The sequence below is a fragment of the Nymphalis io genome, chromosome 18 (genome assembly GCF_905147045.1).
Source record: "Nymphalis io chromosome 18, ilAglIoxx1.1, whole genome shotgun sequence".
NCBI lineage: Eukaryota > Metazoa > Arthropoda > Insecta > Lepidoptera > Nymphalidae > Nymphalis > Nymphalis io.
In genome coordinates this window covers 2,790,860-2,810,043 of record NC_065905.1, presented here as the reverse complement: position 1 = coordinate 2,810,043, position 19,184 = coordinate 2,790,860, and the positions used below count along the sequence as shown (strand labels likewise).

The 19,184-nt window shown below is 35.6% G+C and overlaps 1 protein-coding gene and 1 long non-coding RNA gene across 2 annotated transcripts in view; both read right to left on the bottom strand.

Annotated features, from left to right (window-relative positions):
* The window catches only part of LOC126775661 (trypsin, alkaline C-like), a 283,947-nt gene that overhangs the window by 163,435 nt on the left and 101,328 nt on the right, over positions 1–19,184 (bottom strand). The gene's annotated exons all lie outside the window — the stretch shown is intronic.
* On the bottom strand, positions 3,235–18,066 carry LOC126775616 (uncharacterized). Its single transcript, XR_007669897.1, has 3 exons — positions 18,009–18,066; positions 17,323–17,387; positions 3,235–3,286 (listed from the first exon to the last, which is right to left on the bottom strand). It is a non-coding gene; the product is annotated as an uncharacterized LOC126775616 (long non-coding RNA).

The following is a 19,184-nucleotide window of genomic DNA, read 5'->3' as shown; positions in this document are numbered from 1 at the left end:
ATAAAGCTCCAATAACCTTTTTTTCTATGTTAAAGAACAGATTGTCTCAAATTTGATTTTAGGAAGAGTTTCTATCTCTTGACTCAACCAGAATAAGGTGACCTCGGTCTGTGATTTAAATATTCATCCTAATAAAAGTTACTTTAATTGATGAAATACATATAAATGATTCATAATCTACATGAGATTGATTTTGATTGATAACAAAGATCTGATTATATCGGATCAAATGAACCTTAATGCTAAAGCTTTTTTTTCAGGTATTCGGTGTCATGAAAACTTTTTTGCTAATTGTAAGACAATTTAAAATCAAAGATAAAATATATTCAGAGGAACATAAAGAATAAGAGATGATCTCAGATCGTGTTTATAAATTCGTCAACGTATTCAATATATATGTATTTATTACTTTCCTTTTATCGCACTTATAAGAATAAGGTCTGAGATGTTATATTATTTTCTTTCTGATACCATACCATTGGATCCCTTTGTTTAGTATTATTATTTGACATTTGCAAAAAAATATTGAGTGGCCATTTACATAAGGATTTATCTAAGGACTATAGGCAGCTTATATATGTATAAAGTCAACATTTTCCATGTTGACTTTTTTTCAAGTAAAAAAGTCAACATTTTCCCCTCTTCCCTCCCTCTGTGGTACTCCGCTGGTGATGCAAAGCAAAATCGCCATGCTGGGGATTGACGTTCGCTGCGACCTTAGTCCAAGGGATTACATCGAGGCTGTTATAAAAACAGCTTCACGGAAACTCGGAGTTCTGAACAAGGTGCGGCGCTTTTTCACGCCACAACAAGTGTGCCTGCTGTACAAAACACAGGTACGGTCTTGCGTGGAATATTGCTCGCACCTTTGGGATGGCTCCGCTAAGTACCTACTTGAGGCCTTGGACCGGTTGCAGCGACGTGCCGTACGCATTATTGGCGACGTAAAGGTCACAAACACCCTTGAACCTTTACAATTGCGTCGTGAGATAGCAGCACTGAGCGCTTTCTATCGACTGTATCACGGCGAGTGCTCTGAGGAATTATTCTCTCTAATTCCTGCTTCCCCCTTCCTTCTTAAGTCCACGCGAGCTGGTTCTCGATGTCACCGCCTAACTGTGACATCAATTCCATCGCGAACAAAGAAATTTGGCAACTCCTTTCTTTGTCGCACTTCCAAAAAATGGAATTCCTTACCAGCTCACGTATTCCCCTCCTCTTACAACCCGGGTTCCTTCAAACGAGGCGTGAAGAGGCATCTTGCGGGCCGGCAAGGCGAAGGCGGCTAGTGCAGAACGTTTTTCCCGTCTGTACTGGCCGTCGTCGCGTTTGGACTCTACTACCACTTACCATCAGGTGGAGTAGAGTCATTTGCCCTCCCGGCGATATAAAAAAAAAAAATAAATAATATCATCTACATCACACGCTCAATTATAGTACACACACACATTTACACACTCACGCACACACGGTTTGGATTAACTTATAATAATTAGTAATAAGACCCTGTGTAATACTTTTTAATAATTGAATGGGAAGGAACTGACTTCTGACGCACGGGTAATTCCAGTTCAGGAGTCAGGGCTACTTTTTAAAATATGTATGTATTGGATAACAATAAAGTATTATTATTATTATTATATCAAATATGTCATATATATTGCATTTGGATTCTTCGTTTAATTCCAGTCTTTGTACCTAAACCAGTAATATCTGTCATATATTGCCCAATTTTCATTTATTTAAACGCTCCTGAGACGGGTGCATTACTCTAAATAATCAATATCCCATCCCATACATATTTCTGTTGATTTCTTAATCATTTAGTCAAAAGCTGAACATAGAATTAGACAATATATAGGAGGCCTGGCTAGAATACTAATGCTATATGAATAGTTTCAATCGTTTAGTCTAGTTTATTGAATTTAATAGCTTTCTCATACTCTCATGCTCATTTATTGCTAATTAAGAAAGAATGTTCCATATTTTGGCACTTTAAATGTCAACTTCGTACTTCTAATTTATAAGTTAATAAGTAATGTTAACAACATTTGTTGCATTCTTAGGAACTTATTAGTGTTTATGTAAGAGAGGTAATAAGTTGTTTGGTTCACAGGGATTGTTTTTTATATACTTACAGAAACCAAAAATGGTTGATTTTGGTTTCTTTACTGTAAATAAATATTTTTAAATTGTATGAAATAACTTAAACCCAAAAATAAAATAGCTAATGGTACTGTTGCTGTACGTATATTTTATAAGTCGCTTGTCCTTGTATTGCTTAAGGGTTTGTATAGTAATATGTAGTATATAAAAAAGATTTAATTGACTGAATTTTATTTTAATGAATTCTGAACAATCCAACTGGTATAAGAAGGTACGTTAACAAAAACAGTAGGAAACATCGCGTGGGCGCATTGGAACGCCCACGAGGTGATTCCAATTATAACTCCTTGGTGAAGAAGAGGTCCTCCTGAATCACCACTGCAAGTAGACTTGCCACCACCATCCAATATTCCAGCGCATATCTTTTCGGTTGTTACATTAGGAACTTGAAGTTCACCTAACACAGACTGCAGTCGAGCATAGTTTTCTCTGCAGATATCGTGGTTGACGATTTTTTTGTCGACTTGTTGAAGAATATGTGACGGTTCACCACCCCACTGTGGAAAAGCATGGTGTGTTTAATTCATGTAAGGATCCAATTCATTTCGAGGACCGGCTTATCTGCCAACGATTTAATGTGTCCCAACATAAACCTTTAATGTTTTGTTATAATAAGACTTAGGTCGTTTATATTGCAAAAAAACTGACGTAGAATAAAAGAGTCTGAACTATGTTTAGCTATGTTTGATAGTGACCATTTACCATCGGGGTACCGTTTATTCCCGGTATCCCGATACCATTTATTCGACTGTTTTCCGAACATCATAAAACAAATGTACTACCATGTTGCAATGGTGTAGCAATGTTTAAAAACCCAAAGTATTAGCATGCTGTACTTAATTAATAAAAAGTATATTTATAAGTATTTTTGATTTAGGAAATGTTTGTGCAGTGTACAAAAAAAATCAAGGTCGTTAACATACTTCAAGTAAGCCCCATCCGGTAGCGGTGACTGTAGTATTATCTGGGATCAAGTAGTTGGGTCCAGCGATTGGGGCAAGTCCAATGCGGCTGGAGAGTGTGGCGGGGGCGGCGAGGTTCAGTATTCCAATGTCGTGATATAATTTAGGAAACGCGTATCCAGGATGCTTAATCCAATTTTGAACTCTAAGAAAGTTACCTCCAAAATACGAGAATGGCGAGCCAAGTCGCACTCGTATTTGTCTGTTATCTAGAATGTTGTTACTGTGAAAAAAAAAGTTTCATTTAAATCTCATAACATATTACCATCCCACTGAAATGAATGAAGGGCTTGTTTGCACAACTAATTCTAAACTCTACAGTGCATGCCAGAAGTTATATGGAAGTATGTTCCATATAACTTCTGGCTTGCAGCGTTTTTTTTAAAGATTTTATTTATATCAACGTAGAAAAGAGAGCCAGTCTGGTTTCTTTTGTGAAAATCGCTGATAAAGGTATGAAATATATCACTTATTTGTGTTGTTTTTCTTAAAAGGTCTTAACGAGAGTTAATAAACATAATTTTTTTTAAATAATGTTAAATAATAAAATATGAATATTATTAAAACATTCAGTATGTCAAACTATATCCATTTAAAAAGTTTTGTTACGTTATGTTATGAACGTTTGGTGTGGATGCGTGAGGTGGGTGCCTTGCGTGTTCTATTTCAGACGCACGCACTAGCGAGGAGTGCGGGGGGCTAGATTACCTTCGCCCCCTGCGAGCTCCACTGAGCCTTGAGCGGAATACAGTACGCGAGAGGCCACGGATATCGACACAATGCAGCTTCTCCGATCCGTGCTGGGGACGGCCATCGCAGTGGTTTTAGTGGGTAAGAATCCCACATAGCCCGGTTCCACCCCCATGGGACCCGGGTACCTTTTTGAAGGTTTCCACTGCGAGAAAAAAATGTTGTGGACGTGTCTGTATACGGTGTACTGTCTTGCTATTTCCACTATTAACATCACCCCTTAAATAAAATGCTATGCATTACATTCAATGCTAGCACGTGTAAGGAGCTACTGTGTTGGCTACTGGCACATATATTGCAAATTGTTCAGATATAAATGTGTTTGCCGGTGAACTAAAACTGCCGCATATCTAAGAAAAAAAATGTTACTTTTCGACTTACAATAAACAGTGGGCTGCCGTAAGAACGGATCTGGTTGTGATTAGAGTTCCACCGCAGACGGGTATGAAACGATATTGAATGTAATCTTCAATAGATCCTAATATGACTGCCATAAAAGGGTAATCTTCTATGTTAGCATTAGATCCTCCAACAATACGAGAAGCGAGTGCGTTTGGTGCCGGTCCTTCAACAATACGCGGAGTGAGTGCGTTGGGTGCCGCTGTAAAAATTAAAAATGAGTTGATGGTTTAAATTATTTGACTTACTACAATGCTATTTCACTAGCTACATATTACATACCATACTGATATAAAACATTTCAATTTTATACTCAGTGATAGGGCTTTGAGCAAGCCCGTCTCGGTAAGTACCAAATACTTATGACATATACCACCACTTAAATTAATTATTCTTACTCTGCCAATATCTATGGGCAATGGGCAAAATCCACTTACCAAGTGGCCTGTTAGCCAGTGTGCCTTATGTAGGCAATTTTAAATGATAGCATAATTTCAAATCTTGTCAAGTACAATGAGCCATGAAACAAGATACGTCTTAAATGTCTTTATTCTATAATATATATTCCTAAATAATATATTCTTCTGATATTTGTACAAAACTTAAAATATATTACTTACCACTCGCGGCACCAAATAGAGCCAATAGTGTAATGTGTATTACGTACATCGTTCAATTAGATTAAATTGTTTGATTCATTCCCAGCGATGTTTTATATTGTTAATAATCTTCGTTATCATCGATTAGCCTCAAACGATAAAAGTATTATCGAATTACATTTTATCGTTTATGTGATTTTTCCTTCTTTTAACATTACGGTAAGGTGACGCATAATAATAATAATGTCTTTTACACCGATTTCGGCCATGGCGGGTGTGTGCGCAACTATTCCTTAACTCTCATAATACGATGGGACGGCAATCCGACACGACCGGAAAGAGTTCAGGCGCAGGACCAACGGCTTTATGTGCTGTCCGAGGCATGGGAGTGTACACACTTCTAACTTCTAGACTCCGGGCTGCTACTGAGAATTGTCTTATAGAAAAACCCAAGAACTTTTTAACCCAGGACTTCCAGGTTTGCGGCCTTATATCAAGCCACTAGACCAGCGAGGCATACGAATAGCATGCATACTTTCGATTCAATCACAATATCCACAGATGCCGATTCTGAAATGTTTATAGTTTTATTATATTTACTAGTTCTAGTATTAAAAGACTAAATTCAAATAAATGATAATCCAATACATAATTTATACAAATGTACGTTGTTTTCAGATCATGTACTACGAAATAAAATTTTCGACGGAATCAAATTCCTTGAAATCAGTCCGATGAACTTCACCGTCTGGCGCATCTTCTCCGTCAGACTGTCTTTACTTTTGTCCATCGTCAGTATCTTAAGCACTTATACGATTGTGTTATTGCAATTTAATCATTAAAAATTTGAAAAATGCATTTACCTATTTCGTAGCTTAAGACAATATATAATTTTCTTCAATTCAAATCTACGTGACTGCTTAATAAAGATTAAAAATTATAATTAAATAAAATTTAATTATATTAAATAAAGTAATCATTTGAAAGAAAAGACTATACAATATTTTTTATTTTACTCGGTGGTAGGACTTTGGGCGAACCCCAGGTAGGTATCACTCACATGTTCATGCATACAAATGTCTGTCCTGGGTGGGAATCGAACCCACAACCTTCGGCAAACGGCCAGCCGGGCTTAAATGTTGGATCTAATTACAGGTTAACATTTTAGTTCTAAGGGTCGGTGGCGTATTGGCGATGTACAGAATGGTTAATATTTCGTACATCGCCAATGCCAATGGGTGGTGAATTACCTAACCACATTAAAAAAATAATTTTACTAGATAGTACGAAGAAGAAGAAAGGACAGACGATTTCTGTGAATATGAAAATCTGAAAATTCACTTTGGATAGCAGAATTTCAGCTCAACGCTAATTCATCATCGACATTAACTAATGGAACTTCGGAAGACGATAAAAATGAGTGTGTGTTTAAGGTAAGGTTCAGTTTGATAATCATTTATTACAATTTACCGACAATTCTGTAAGGCGATTTCGAGAACATCAACGTTCAAATATCGACGGAATTCAAAAATAGCAGTCTGACTAGGGTAATCCCTATTAATTAGGATAATCCCTATTAATTGATCAAAATTCCTATTATATAAAATATTTTTAATCATAGATAAATGTATGTAATCTCACTGTTTAATATATATTAGTTATAAGATCAAAGTCAGAACGATGTCTGGTATAACGTGATATAATGGCATCTTTTAAAGTTTTTGTTCTGTAACTTCTCTTTGGGTGATTTATGTAAGGGTACAATCTCTGACAATATCTCTTATGTAAGTGTAGACTCTTTGGTACTTTCAACATCTTAACTTGCAGCTGCTAATGAATTTTGGTTTTTACTCAAAAATCCAATTTTTTTCGACCCAGGTCAAAATCAAATTCGCTGTATTCGTACAAACTAGCTGCTAAGCCAACAAAGAAATCTGTTAAGTATAATTTTTGAAGAAATTAAAAGCTCATTTCAAACGAATTGTTTAATTCCCAAGAAACATATAATATATAAGGCACTGATCATCTAATTTTTGTGTTATAACTAATGTTTCATTTGCACATTATCTATAAGATGAAATTGTAGAATTATTGCCAAAAAGGTTGCAATGCCACCGATAACCTGAAAGAAAAATATTTATTTTAATATGTTACGTTTGTTTTATATAAAATATAAAAACCATAATATCAGCAGAACTGCCGCATGTCTGTATTTGAACGTAATTTGACGTTTCTAGCGGTAACTAAACATATGGAACAAAAACAACATATATCTTATATACATATAAGCACCAACATCTACCCTCCATCGCTTTCAATGTAAAATTAAAATAATTTTTACTCCAACTAAGAACTGCCTCGTGAGAACACAAATACCTAATGGTGAAAATGCAGGCATATCATTAACGACATGGTCCTAGTAGCGAGACAGTTGATATTTCAATTATTTGTCTGCCGACGCACACATCAAGTGACTCACGAGGATTCGTGTAGTATGAAAATGTTCGGAAAAAAACAGATAAACAACACTAATAAAAGAGGTCACTTTGCCGTTGTGCTAAGCGAGGGCTGGAGGGAACGGCTAGTGGCTGCTAGTGATAATTATATCCCCTTGATATTCACTGCTGTAATATTGTGTTGTTTCCAACATAATGAGACAATAATATTTCATTAAAGTCAAGAGACTCAAAATCCGATGGAACGGCTATCCGACCAACGGCTTTACGTGCTATCCGAGGCACGGGAGTGTACACATTTCCAACTTCCAAACTCCGGGCTGCTACTGAGAATTTTCTGACAGAAAAACCCAATAACTTTTTACTGGCCTGACCTGGGAATTGAACCCAAGACTTCCGGGTCTGCGGCCTTACATTAAGTCATTAGACCAACGAGGCCTTAATTATATAATGTGCAATATAAACATATGTAGTAAGATGAATACTACTTCTTGAGTCCTGTGGCAGGGCTCCACCACGAGAACTAGCAAAGCGCCTTTATATACAGTCCAAATTAATGTCACCCCAAAATTAATAATGATGTTATACGACCACACATCTGCTTCTCTGTTTATTTATCTAAGTATATATCAGATATCGTAGTGATTAATGAACTTTTGTACTAATATAATAGTCCCATACCTAATAATATATAAGCTATTGATATGAGGTGATAAAAGGTATCGATGCATTCCATTATCTTGGAAAGGAGTAAGATCGCGACCAAGGGACCTTCTCCTTCGTCGATACTTCTCACTACTTCACATATCGACACATACGCGCGATAGAGACGACGTATCGTTGTGCGCGCATTTTTCATATTCTTTGTTGTCATTGCATCTGATCAAAGATATTGTAAATATTAATTATGAGTTAATGCGTTAAAATGTTATGTGTGTTAATATTTTTAAAATGAGAATCATTTCGTATTAAATCAGGTACGGCGATGTCTTCGTCGTAACATTTTAATGATTCGAATTATACATTTCTGTATTATACAGATACAGATATATGGACAATTACAAAAATATAAAATAATATTTAAAACGTTTAATATACGTGATTATTTTATCGGTTCAGATTGGCTATATAGATAATACAAAAGATACAACCGTAAAGTTTCAATTTGAAGATCAGACTGCGTAATCGTTCATTCTGAGTTCGTAGTGTAACGTTCACCAAGCACACGATGAATACGAATTGCATATGTAGCAGAACATTGAAGATGTATTTGAAGCAAAAGAAAAATTCAACAGTAGATGAAAATACTAAAACATTAATTAATATTAGATAAATTACGAGATCGTATCGACGGGGGAAATGTAAGTACTAATCAAGACTACCACTTTTATACATTGTAGTTTAGTTTGCGTTGAATATTGCTCGCACCTTTGGGATGGCTCCGCTAAGTACCTAATGGAGGCCTTGGACCGGTTGCAGCGACGTGCAGTACGCATTATTGGCGACGTAAAGGTCACAAACACCCTTGAACCTTTACAATTGCGTCGCGAGATAGCAGCACTGAGCGCTTTCTATCGTCTGTATCACGGCGAGTGCTCTGAGGAATTATTCTCTCTAATTCCTGCTTCCCCCTTCCTTCTTAAGTCCACGCAAGCTGGTTCTCGATGTCACCGCCTAACTGTGACATCAATTACATCGCGCACAAAGAAATTTGGCAACTCCTTTCTTTGCCGCACTACCAAAGAATGGAATTCCTTACCAGCTCACGTGTTCCCCTCCTCTTACAACCCGGGTTCCTTCAAACGAGGCGTGAAGAGGCATCTTGCGGGCCGGCAAGGCGGGGACGGCTAGTACAGAACATTCTTCCCGACTGTACTGGCCGTCGTCGCGTTTGGACTCTAATACCACTTACCATCAGGTGGAGTAGAGTCATTTGCCATCCCGGGCATATAAAAAAAAAAACCCTGGACGGAAGATGGAGTTTTGGGCAGCATTTTGTCTAACTTGGCCCGAAGCTCATCAACGCTGCTGCTGCCTTAAGCCGGCTCCTACCAAATGTAGGAGGGCCGGACACGACATGCCGGCGATTATACGCCGTACGGTGCGCCCATCTGGGTGGACGCTCTCACCGCTCGGAACAAGGTTCTCTTGCGAAGGCCGCAGAGAATCATAGCGGTGAGGCTGATACGCGGATATCGTTGTCGTGGACGGCGGCAACACTTCTCGCGGGCGATCCGCCTTGGGAGCTCCAGGCGGAGGTGCTCGCGGAAGTGTACCGGTTCCGGTAATTTTATAATCTTTATGACGAGTTTTATTAATGTAACGGTCTTGGTGGAACGAACCCCGTACACACGAGAACCCCGTGACAACCCCGAAGCCTGCAGCTATCTCTGAAGTGCTTTGTGATGGATCCGCTTCCACATTGGCCTTTAATTATACATTTTCAAAGCTCAAAGTCATTGGCCCTGCGCCTGAACTCTTTCCGGTCGTGTCAGATTACCGTCCCATCCCACTCTCATAATGCGAGTTAGGGAATAGAGAGCGCACGTGTGCTTGCGCAAACACTTGTGCACTTTAATATGTCCTGCGCAGTTGGCTAATCTCTCTTGAGCTCCGGAGGGCATTGTTTTTATTAAAGTGCTATATAGTAATAAATATGCATAAAGCCCACGCCCTGTGTATTTTTTATGCGTTTATTTATTATTAGGTTCTGTTTATGGCTTCTACGTGTGAGTGGTGGCGCATTATACATTAGTCACTCACACCGCGGCATTTTTCTTACTTTTTGCGTTATAACTTCTAAGCACAAGGTCCCATTCGAATAATTAAAAGAGTAATTTACATGTGTATTTGTATGAAGCTTTATTATTAAGCTATTTAATTGCATCAAGATTAATATCATGATACGAGTGTCATCATATTTCGATTCTACCTGTATTTTTATTGACTATTGAGAACAATAAACAGTTGTTGTAATTTTACTATAATGGTTAGATAATAATGAATACTATAAACATGCAAAACATCATTTTAGACCTCTTCAATAGTTTTCGCAGCCCACGAAACCAATTCGACCAAATGATGAATGATCAGTGGTCGCTTATTGCGTCATCGGCTACCAACGACTAATGATCGCTCAGATTAAAAATATACTTAATTATGTAACTATAATCAGCGTTTTAGAAACTAGACATAAGTCACTAATTTCAAATAAAGATGAAACTATCATTTCATGTAATTAGTGTGCGAAACGCCATGATATAATTTATGTGTATACATGTATGAGATTAAGTTAGTTACAGAGATATAAAATTGCTCAATATACAAATTATACACGTAATTGGAGCATAAAGAAACTTTATGCTTTAAACTCATTGTCGAACGGTGCGAAGCGTAAGCTCGTAGATATGAAAAGCTCTGAAAATATATAAATATTAACTCAATTGATAATATTACTCTTAATGTCCTTATTGATATTTAAATTAATTTACAATATTTATATTGGTGGGTGTTAATTAGTTAAATACATACAAATCGTATGTAACGAAGGGTTACCTACGTCATCTACCTTACATTACGTATTTAAGAGGTTCGAGATACCAAACCGTAAGTAAAACCATTTGTATTCTAGGGCATTCTTAGGAGTTTCTTTGTGTTTATGTTAGATAGATAATAAGTTGTTTTGTTTGTATTGCACAGGTAGTGCTTTTTACACACTTCTAAAAACTTTTGATTCGTTAATTATAAAATAAATATTAATTTACTTTATAACTTAAACTTAAATATAAAACAGCTAATGATACTGTTTATTTACGTTTATTGTCTTTGTATTTCATTTGAATGTTTATAAAAAAGATTTAATTTACTGTCATTTTTTATGCATTCTCAACAATCCAACTGGTATAAGACGGTACGTTAACAAAGACTCCAGGATATTTCGGATGGGCGCATTCATGCCCCCAAGAGGTAACTCCAATTACAACTCCTTGGTGAAGAAGAGGTCCTCCCGAGTCACCACTGCAAGCATCCTTGCCACCAACACCTAATATTCCAGCGCGTACAATTTCGGATGTAACATTAGGAACTTGATGTTCGCCTAGCAAAGACTGCAGTCCAGTGTAAATTTCTCTCGTGGTTGACTTTTTGTATGTCAACTGTTTGAAGGATTTCTGGCGGTTCGCCCTCAAACTGTGAAAGAAGCATGGTGTGTTTAATTAATTATAGTATCCAATTTATTTCAAGAACTAGCTGATCAGCAAACAATTTAATGAGTAACATATTTCTTTATCATATTTCTTCAATGTTTTGTTACAATATGACTTAGCTCGTTTATATTGCAAAAAAACTGACGTAGAATGGTCTAAACTGCAAAGAAACACAAAACAACGATATAATGATCCAAAACTAATTCATAATTCGTGTTTTGTTGAATAATTATTTATCCCGTGGTCAATTTTAATGTGTGAGATAATTTGCTTGGTCTGTGATTGATAGAGACAGTTTACCATCGGGCTAACATGTTTAAACATATATATCTAGTCCGTTAACATACTTCAAGTATGCCCCATCCGGCAGCGGTGACGGTAGTATTATCTGCGACCAAGTAGTTGGGTCCAGCAATTGGGGCAAGTGCAACGCGGCTGGAGAGTGTGGCGGGTGTTGCGAGTTTTAGTATTGCAATGTCGTGATATAATCGAGGAAACGTATATCCAGGATGCTTAATCCAGTTTTCAACTCTATGAACGTGACCTCCAAAGTTTGCGAGTGTCGAACCAAGTCGAACTCGGAAATGATTTGTTGTCAGAACGTTGTTCCTGTGAAATTAAACATCTGTTCTATAAAATCTCATGGCTTTTGACATCTACACCAGACTGCGATGTAGTGCGCAATATATTATAGCTTGCAGTGATTTAATAGATTTTTATCATATCATCATAGCAAGAAACCCGGTGCGGTCTCTTTTGTGATCGCTGACGAAGGTATGAAATATGGCACTTCTTAGTGTTGTTTTTATTATTTATTTTAATTAAAAATATATTTTTTTAAACGTTCATGCCACATTTATTTAAAGCGCTTTGTTATTTTATGTTTTAAACGTATCTCCAAATTAGCAGTTTGTTAAAAATAAATAAGGAAATAAAAGAGAGATTGCATGCCAGCAGCTGGAAAATACAACACAACACAACGAGTAAAAAAACAACCAAAAAATACGTGTATACTTGCACAATCGGAAACAGCTCGCCAGCTGTTAATGGCACGGTCATACAATTTATAGTTTTACTTTTCTCACCATATACACCAACCCTCAAATCAAATGCTATGCAATCTACATAACTGCTATACAAACATTAAATGCATACGCATGATAAGAGTAGCACGTGTAAGGGGCCACTGTGCTGGCTACTAGCATATACGTATATATTCCCGGCATAAAAATTAATTTATCGTTGAACTAAAACTACCATATATCTATGAATATTAATTTTGACATACAAGAAACAATGGGCTGCTGTAAGAACGGCTCTGGTTGTGATTAGAGATCCACCACAGAAGGGTATGAAACGGATTTGAATATAATCATCCCTTGATGCTAAAATGAGAGCCATATAGGGGTAATCTTCTATGTCAGCATTAGATCCTCCAACAATACGCGGACCGAGTGCATTTGGTGCCGATTCTTCAACAACACGTGGAGCGAGTGCGTTTGGTGCGGCTGTAAAAAATTAAAAATTAGTGATTGTATAAATTATATGACAAAATAATAAATTTGATAAGATCAATAAGTGCTTTGTGCAAGCCCTTTTTTTAGGTACCATTCACTAATCATATATGCCACCGCGCAACAGCAATACTTAGTTTTTGTGTTCCGGTTTGAAGGCTGCGTGTGACAGTGTTGCTACAGAAAAAAGGGTCGGAACAACTGAGTTCCCAAGTATGGTGGCGTAGTAACGGTTGTAAGGGATAGGTAACATTTCATACTGTAACAATGTCTATATGCAGTGAGAACCACTTACCATCAGGTTGTTTTCTCGATAAAAAATAATAAGATTCCTATAACCATGGTACCAAAATAAAAACGTCTTAAATATCTTAAATCTATTTTTCTAATATTTGTAACCACAACTTTAATTGAAAACAATCAATAATATTAATGTACTCACCAATAGCGGCACCGACGATAGCCAACAGTGTTATTGCGTACATTGCTTAATAATAAATGTTTGATTCTTTCCCAGCGACGTTTTATATTGTTAATAATCTTCGTAAATCGAGTTAACAAACGATAAAAGTATTATTAAATTAAAAGTCATCCTTTATGTGATTTTTGCTTCTTTTAAATATTAAAATAAGGATGCTCTAATTATATATATGTTTGTATATTTCTTATTTTCGTAGATATGTAAGTTTTGTTGGTTTGTTTTTTTCCGTTTCTTATAAAAAAATAATCCGATTGATGTTGATATGAAACATTAATATTATTATTTAAGTTTATAGTTTCACGGACGGACGGACAAAGGCTGTTAGACACACTAATACTTCACTTTCCTTCCGGTCATTGGGTCAACTTTTATTTTTTTGTAAACTCATAATATTGTTTAAAAGTACTGTTTTCATGAATAATCTTCCACATTTTGGTTAAATCAATTAAAATCCATATTGGATTGTTTAAAAATTCGTGGATTTGCTATTATCATGGTAAACCTCGTGGGAATAAAATTCGAATCGGATTCTTAAGAAACCTAACTTTTGGAAGATTTATTTCAAGATGTCTTCATGATATTCTTTAGAAAGACTTTAAGGAGGCTTAAATTTTAATTAACTAACTTAAAGAACTGGACTTTGGTATGTAATTTCTACATATTATTTTCGCCGCTATAGTGGAACCGAGTGTGATTTATATAAACTGTAACTTAATATTTTATTTAAAAAAAAAGTTGGCATTCAAAGGATTCAAAAAATATTTACATATTGAAATTTTGTATTTAGATTAGAAAATTAAACTTTTGTAATATTTATATTTATAATATTAATTTGTATCCATTTAAATAACAACATATTGTTTCGTTAAACTTATTTTGTAAAACTTTACTTTGGCACTTTAGAATTTTAAATTAGACTTAACAATTTTACAATTACAACCCTACACCCATTTATAGAATTTTAATATTTCAGTAATCAGCGCAATATTTTGTGGCCCCAAATAAATAAAATACTCTTAATTCCTACATTTAAAAATTTTCTCCCGAAAATAATATTAATTTTTCATGAATTAACGGTCATAATTGTTAAAATATATGTTTAATTAAGAACTGGATAATAAGCTTGTAGAATTGCTACAACTTCTGTGATACTGTTGCTTAATCGTTTTTGTTTGCTACAAGCAAACAATACACAATTAAGTACCTACGTTTTAATTGATGATAAAACGAACTTACAAAGTGAAGTTCTATTATTTAAGGCTTTTAACGCATGCGGCAAATCTTCGCTAAAAAGCATATTGTCTATTTTTGTTGCTACGAGATGATCCTTCAGCTCTTTTTTGAGATTGTTAAAAACAAAGTTCTTACGCAGTATAGAGTCGGAGTATTGTGTATCACAAAGTAATTTAGTCGCGTCCATCAGTAGCTTAATTACAGCGGTATTTTTTGAATCTGCCATGAGTCAAGTTAGAGCTTCTGCTATGCATGAAGGTTTGTATTTCGGTAGCAGCAATCGTAGACGGCTGCGGCTCGGTGGCAGTACTCGTAGACGGCTGGGGCTCAATATAGCTGCTGGAATGTAAATTCCATTGTAAGTGTGACGTGAAGTAATAACGTGACATTCCCAAAGAATGCCCGCATTTTACTTTTAAGTTAAGGTGTTTATAAAAAGTAGTAATCCCAATGAGTACTCGCATTGTTATTATTAACCTAAATTTTCTCTACGATTTATTAGTAAAGATACAATCGCAATGACTGTCCACGACAACGTCGTAGGTAAGTGTTACCGGTAAGTATGGTATTTATTACCAAAGAATACTCGCATTACCACTAATTTAACCGTATTATAAATGTAAGAACATTAAGGCCAGCAAGCAAAGTTATATCCCTAAGGGATAACCACATTGCCATTATACACATAATTGTGATCCACTTATGTGGTGATCCACATAATTTTTGTGTGTGACAATTCCAGAGATTGTCCGCAACACACTTACAAAAGTGGGTTTTATCATTCGTATTCATAATAAAGTGATAACTCTTATGGAAATCTGCAATATTATTTGTCACAAAAAAAAAATAATAAAATGTAGGTAGTTACAAAATTACCAACCTTATATGCATAACTGCATATGACGAGGAAGAAATTGAGGAGTCAAGAGTCTGATGTTGAAACCTAACGATCCTTTCTTCTTTAGGCATGCATCAAAATTCGGGAAACTTTTTTCACTATACATTCCAAGTTTGAGTCACCATCTGTATGCTTGCGCTTGCCTATTTTTATATAAGCTTATAGCAAAAAATAAATGAGCGTCACAAAACATTTTTAAAGTGTGCAGTGACGGAGCACTGAAATGTGAATAATGATAGGCCGCTAAGATGATTGTCAGGAACAAAATAAATAAATATCAAAATCAGTGCAGATGGCGCCACCGTAGTATGGACTACGAGTAAACTCAACTTCTTGCTAATCTAAGAGTACGAAACACGAGTAAAATTGCAGATCATTAATGCGACACTAAATATGAAAAAGTTTTTAAAATAAAATAGCTAATGTTAATTGCTTTATACACATAATTATCGCGAATTCAGTAAAGTAGTCACGTATTAATACTAAGACAAGTGAGGTGCCGTAACGTAAGTGAGAATAAGTGTGGGTGGAGATGGCGCGCCCCGCAGACTCTCAACCAGCTGATCAGGCGCATCACAGTACAGTCAGATCCAAGTTAGTGACAATTAGTAATCAGTATATGCAGTGTTATGATCGTCATACGTTATGCGGTTCAATGCCATTAATTGAAGTATTTGACAACAATTATATTAACTTTACATATTTTTGTATAGGTTTAGGGTGTAAGTAAAACAGATTTAATTATTAATAATTATTTTTTTGCATTATCAACAATCCAACTGGTATAAGATGGTACGTTAACATACACTCCGGGATATTTCGCGAGAGCGCATTCATGGCCCCAAGAGGTGACTCCTATAACGATTCCTTGATGAAGCAGAGGTCCTCCTGAGTCACCACTGCATGCATCCTTGCCACCACCATCTAATATTCCAGCGCATATCTTTTCCGATGTTACATTAGGAACTTGATGTTCGCCTAGCAAAGACTGCAGTTCAGCGTAATTTTCTCTGCAGATGTCGTGGTTGATTATTTGTACGTCAACTCGTTGAAGGATATGTGACGGTTCACCACCAAACTATGAAAAAATCATAGTGTTTTTAATACATTTTAGGATACAATTCGTTATGAGAACTGATATAATGCGTATAATCATATCTTTAAAGTTTTGTTATAATAAGACTTGGGTCGTTTATATTGCAAAAATACTGACATGGAATAATCTGAACTGCAAGGAAATACTAAACAACGAATAATGATGCAAAACTCGTTATCCATAATTCGCGGTTAATTAAAATAATCATATATCCCGTAGTCGGCGACGCATGCTCAATGTATGACCTAAATTAGCTTGCTGAATTTGAAAAAATAAAAAGTATATTTACGAATATTTTTAATTTAGGAAATGCTAGCGTAGTGTGAACCAAAAAATAAAAATAAAATATATAGATCGTAAACATACTTCAAGTAAGCCCCATCCGGCAGCGGTGACGGTAGTATTATCTGCGACCAAGTAGTTGGGTCCAGCGATTGAGGCAAGTGCAACGCGGCTGGAGAGTGTGGCGGGGGCGGCGAGTTTCAGTATTGCAATATCGTGATATACTTTAGGAAACGCGTATCCAGGATGCTTAATCCAATTTTGAACTCTATGAAAGTCACCTCCAAAATATGAGAATGTCGAGCCAAGTCGCACTCGTATATGTCTGTTATCTATGACGTTGTTACTGTGAATAAAATGTTTCAATTAAAACTCATAACATATTACCACCCTACTAAAACTAACTAAGGGCTTGTTTGCACTACTAATTCTAAACTCTATATCATATCATACTTGCATACCACTTATAGTTTGATTATTTAAAATTTTATTCATATCAACGTAGAAAAGAGAACCTATCCGGTCTCCTTTGTGATAATCGCTGACGAAGGTATGAAATATGGCACCTCGTCGTGTTGTTTTTCCGAAAATGTCTAAATGTCTAAAGAGTTAATGTTTATCATTTTTTTTCATTAGTAAAATAATGAATCTTAAAAAACATTCAGAATGTCTAAGCTATATTGATTTAAGGTGCTTTGTTACGTAACGTTATGAACGTGTCTGTATACTTTTTAATTTTTATTTACTGTCTTGATTTTTCCACTACTCACATCATCCCTAAAATCAAATGCTATGCAATCTACACACCTGCCTGCTAAACAAACATTCAATGCTAGCACGTGTAAGGAACAGCTACTGTGATGGCTACTGGTCATATAATTACAAAGTGCTCAGATATAAATGTGTTTGCCAGAGAACTACAACTGCCGCATATCTAAGAAAAAAAAAATGTTACTTTTCGACTTACAAAAAACAGTGGGCTGCCGTAAGAACGGATCTGGTTGTGATTAGAGTTCCTCCGCAGACGGGTATGAAACGATATTGAATGTAATCTTCAACAGATACCAATATGACTGCCATAAAAGGGTAATCTTCTATGTTAGCATTAGATCCTCCAACAATACGCGGGGCAAGTGCGTTCGACGCCGATTCTTCAACAATACGTGGACCGAGTGCACTTGGTGCCGCTGTAAAAATAATAAAAATAAATTGATGGTATAAATGATATAACTCACTACATAATTTATATCATTCTGAAATAATCAAAGATTTCAAAATATATCAATGAGTGATAGCTTGGTGCAAGCCCGTCTCGGTAGGTACCACCAACTCATCACATAGGTCACCGCACAAGAGCAATACTGAATATAATTCTTAAGGCTGAGTGTGCCACTACTGCAGGAACTACAGTAATAAGGGATGTGCATTAAAGTTTCCAAGGATGGTGGCATGGTTACGACTGTAACGCATAGTTAATATTAAAACAACATTAAGCAACTATCCACAAATAACACATGTATCTTTATATAAAATAACTCATGAACTAATTCATTCTCACGTCGCATTTACTGCAAATAATAATATAAACAAATATAAAACACGTCGAGCCAGTCACTTCACATTACCTAATGTAAGAAACGAGTTATGGAGATAATAATTTAACATTTAGAGGAGCGTAATTATACAATAAACTTCCGAAATATGTTAAAGAAGCAAGTTCTCTCAACAGTTTTAAAAATAAACTAGTAACTTATATTTATAACAATGAAACACTGTATTAAGAACTCTTTTTACTTGGACTAGCGCCTTACAACGATGAATTTGCTTTTTATATAATTAAAAACCGATACTTAAGCTTACTTGTTTTAAATTTATTTTATCAACTTTATTACTTTTAAGTATTTATTAATGAACAGAAATATAATGTTTATATACCAATTTTATATTTAACTTGTAAAGATGTTTCCACGTACAAGTTTTAATTTTCTATTTTGCTCATGCTTCGTTTTGTTTTTTTAGCTTTTCTTTTTGTTACAAGTAATAGTAATTAGGATGTTATGTTTTCTTTTAAATGATTTTACATAATCTGTGGATGTAATATAATTGTATGTATGTAAGAATAACCAGTGTAAAAATCGCTAGC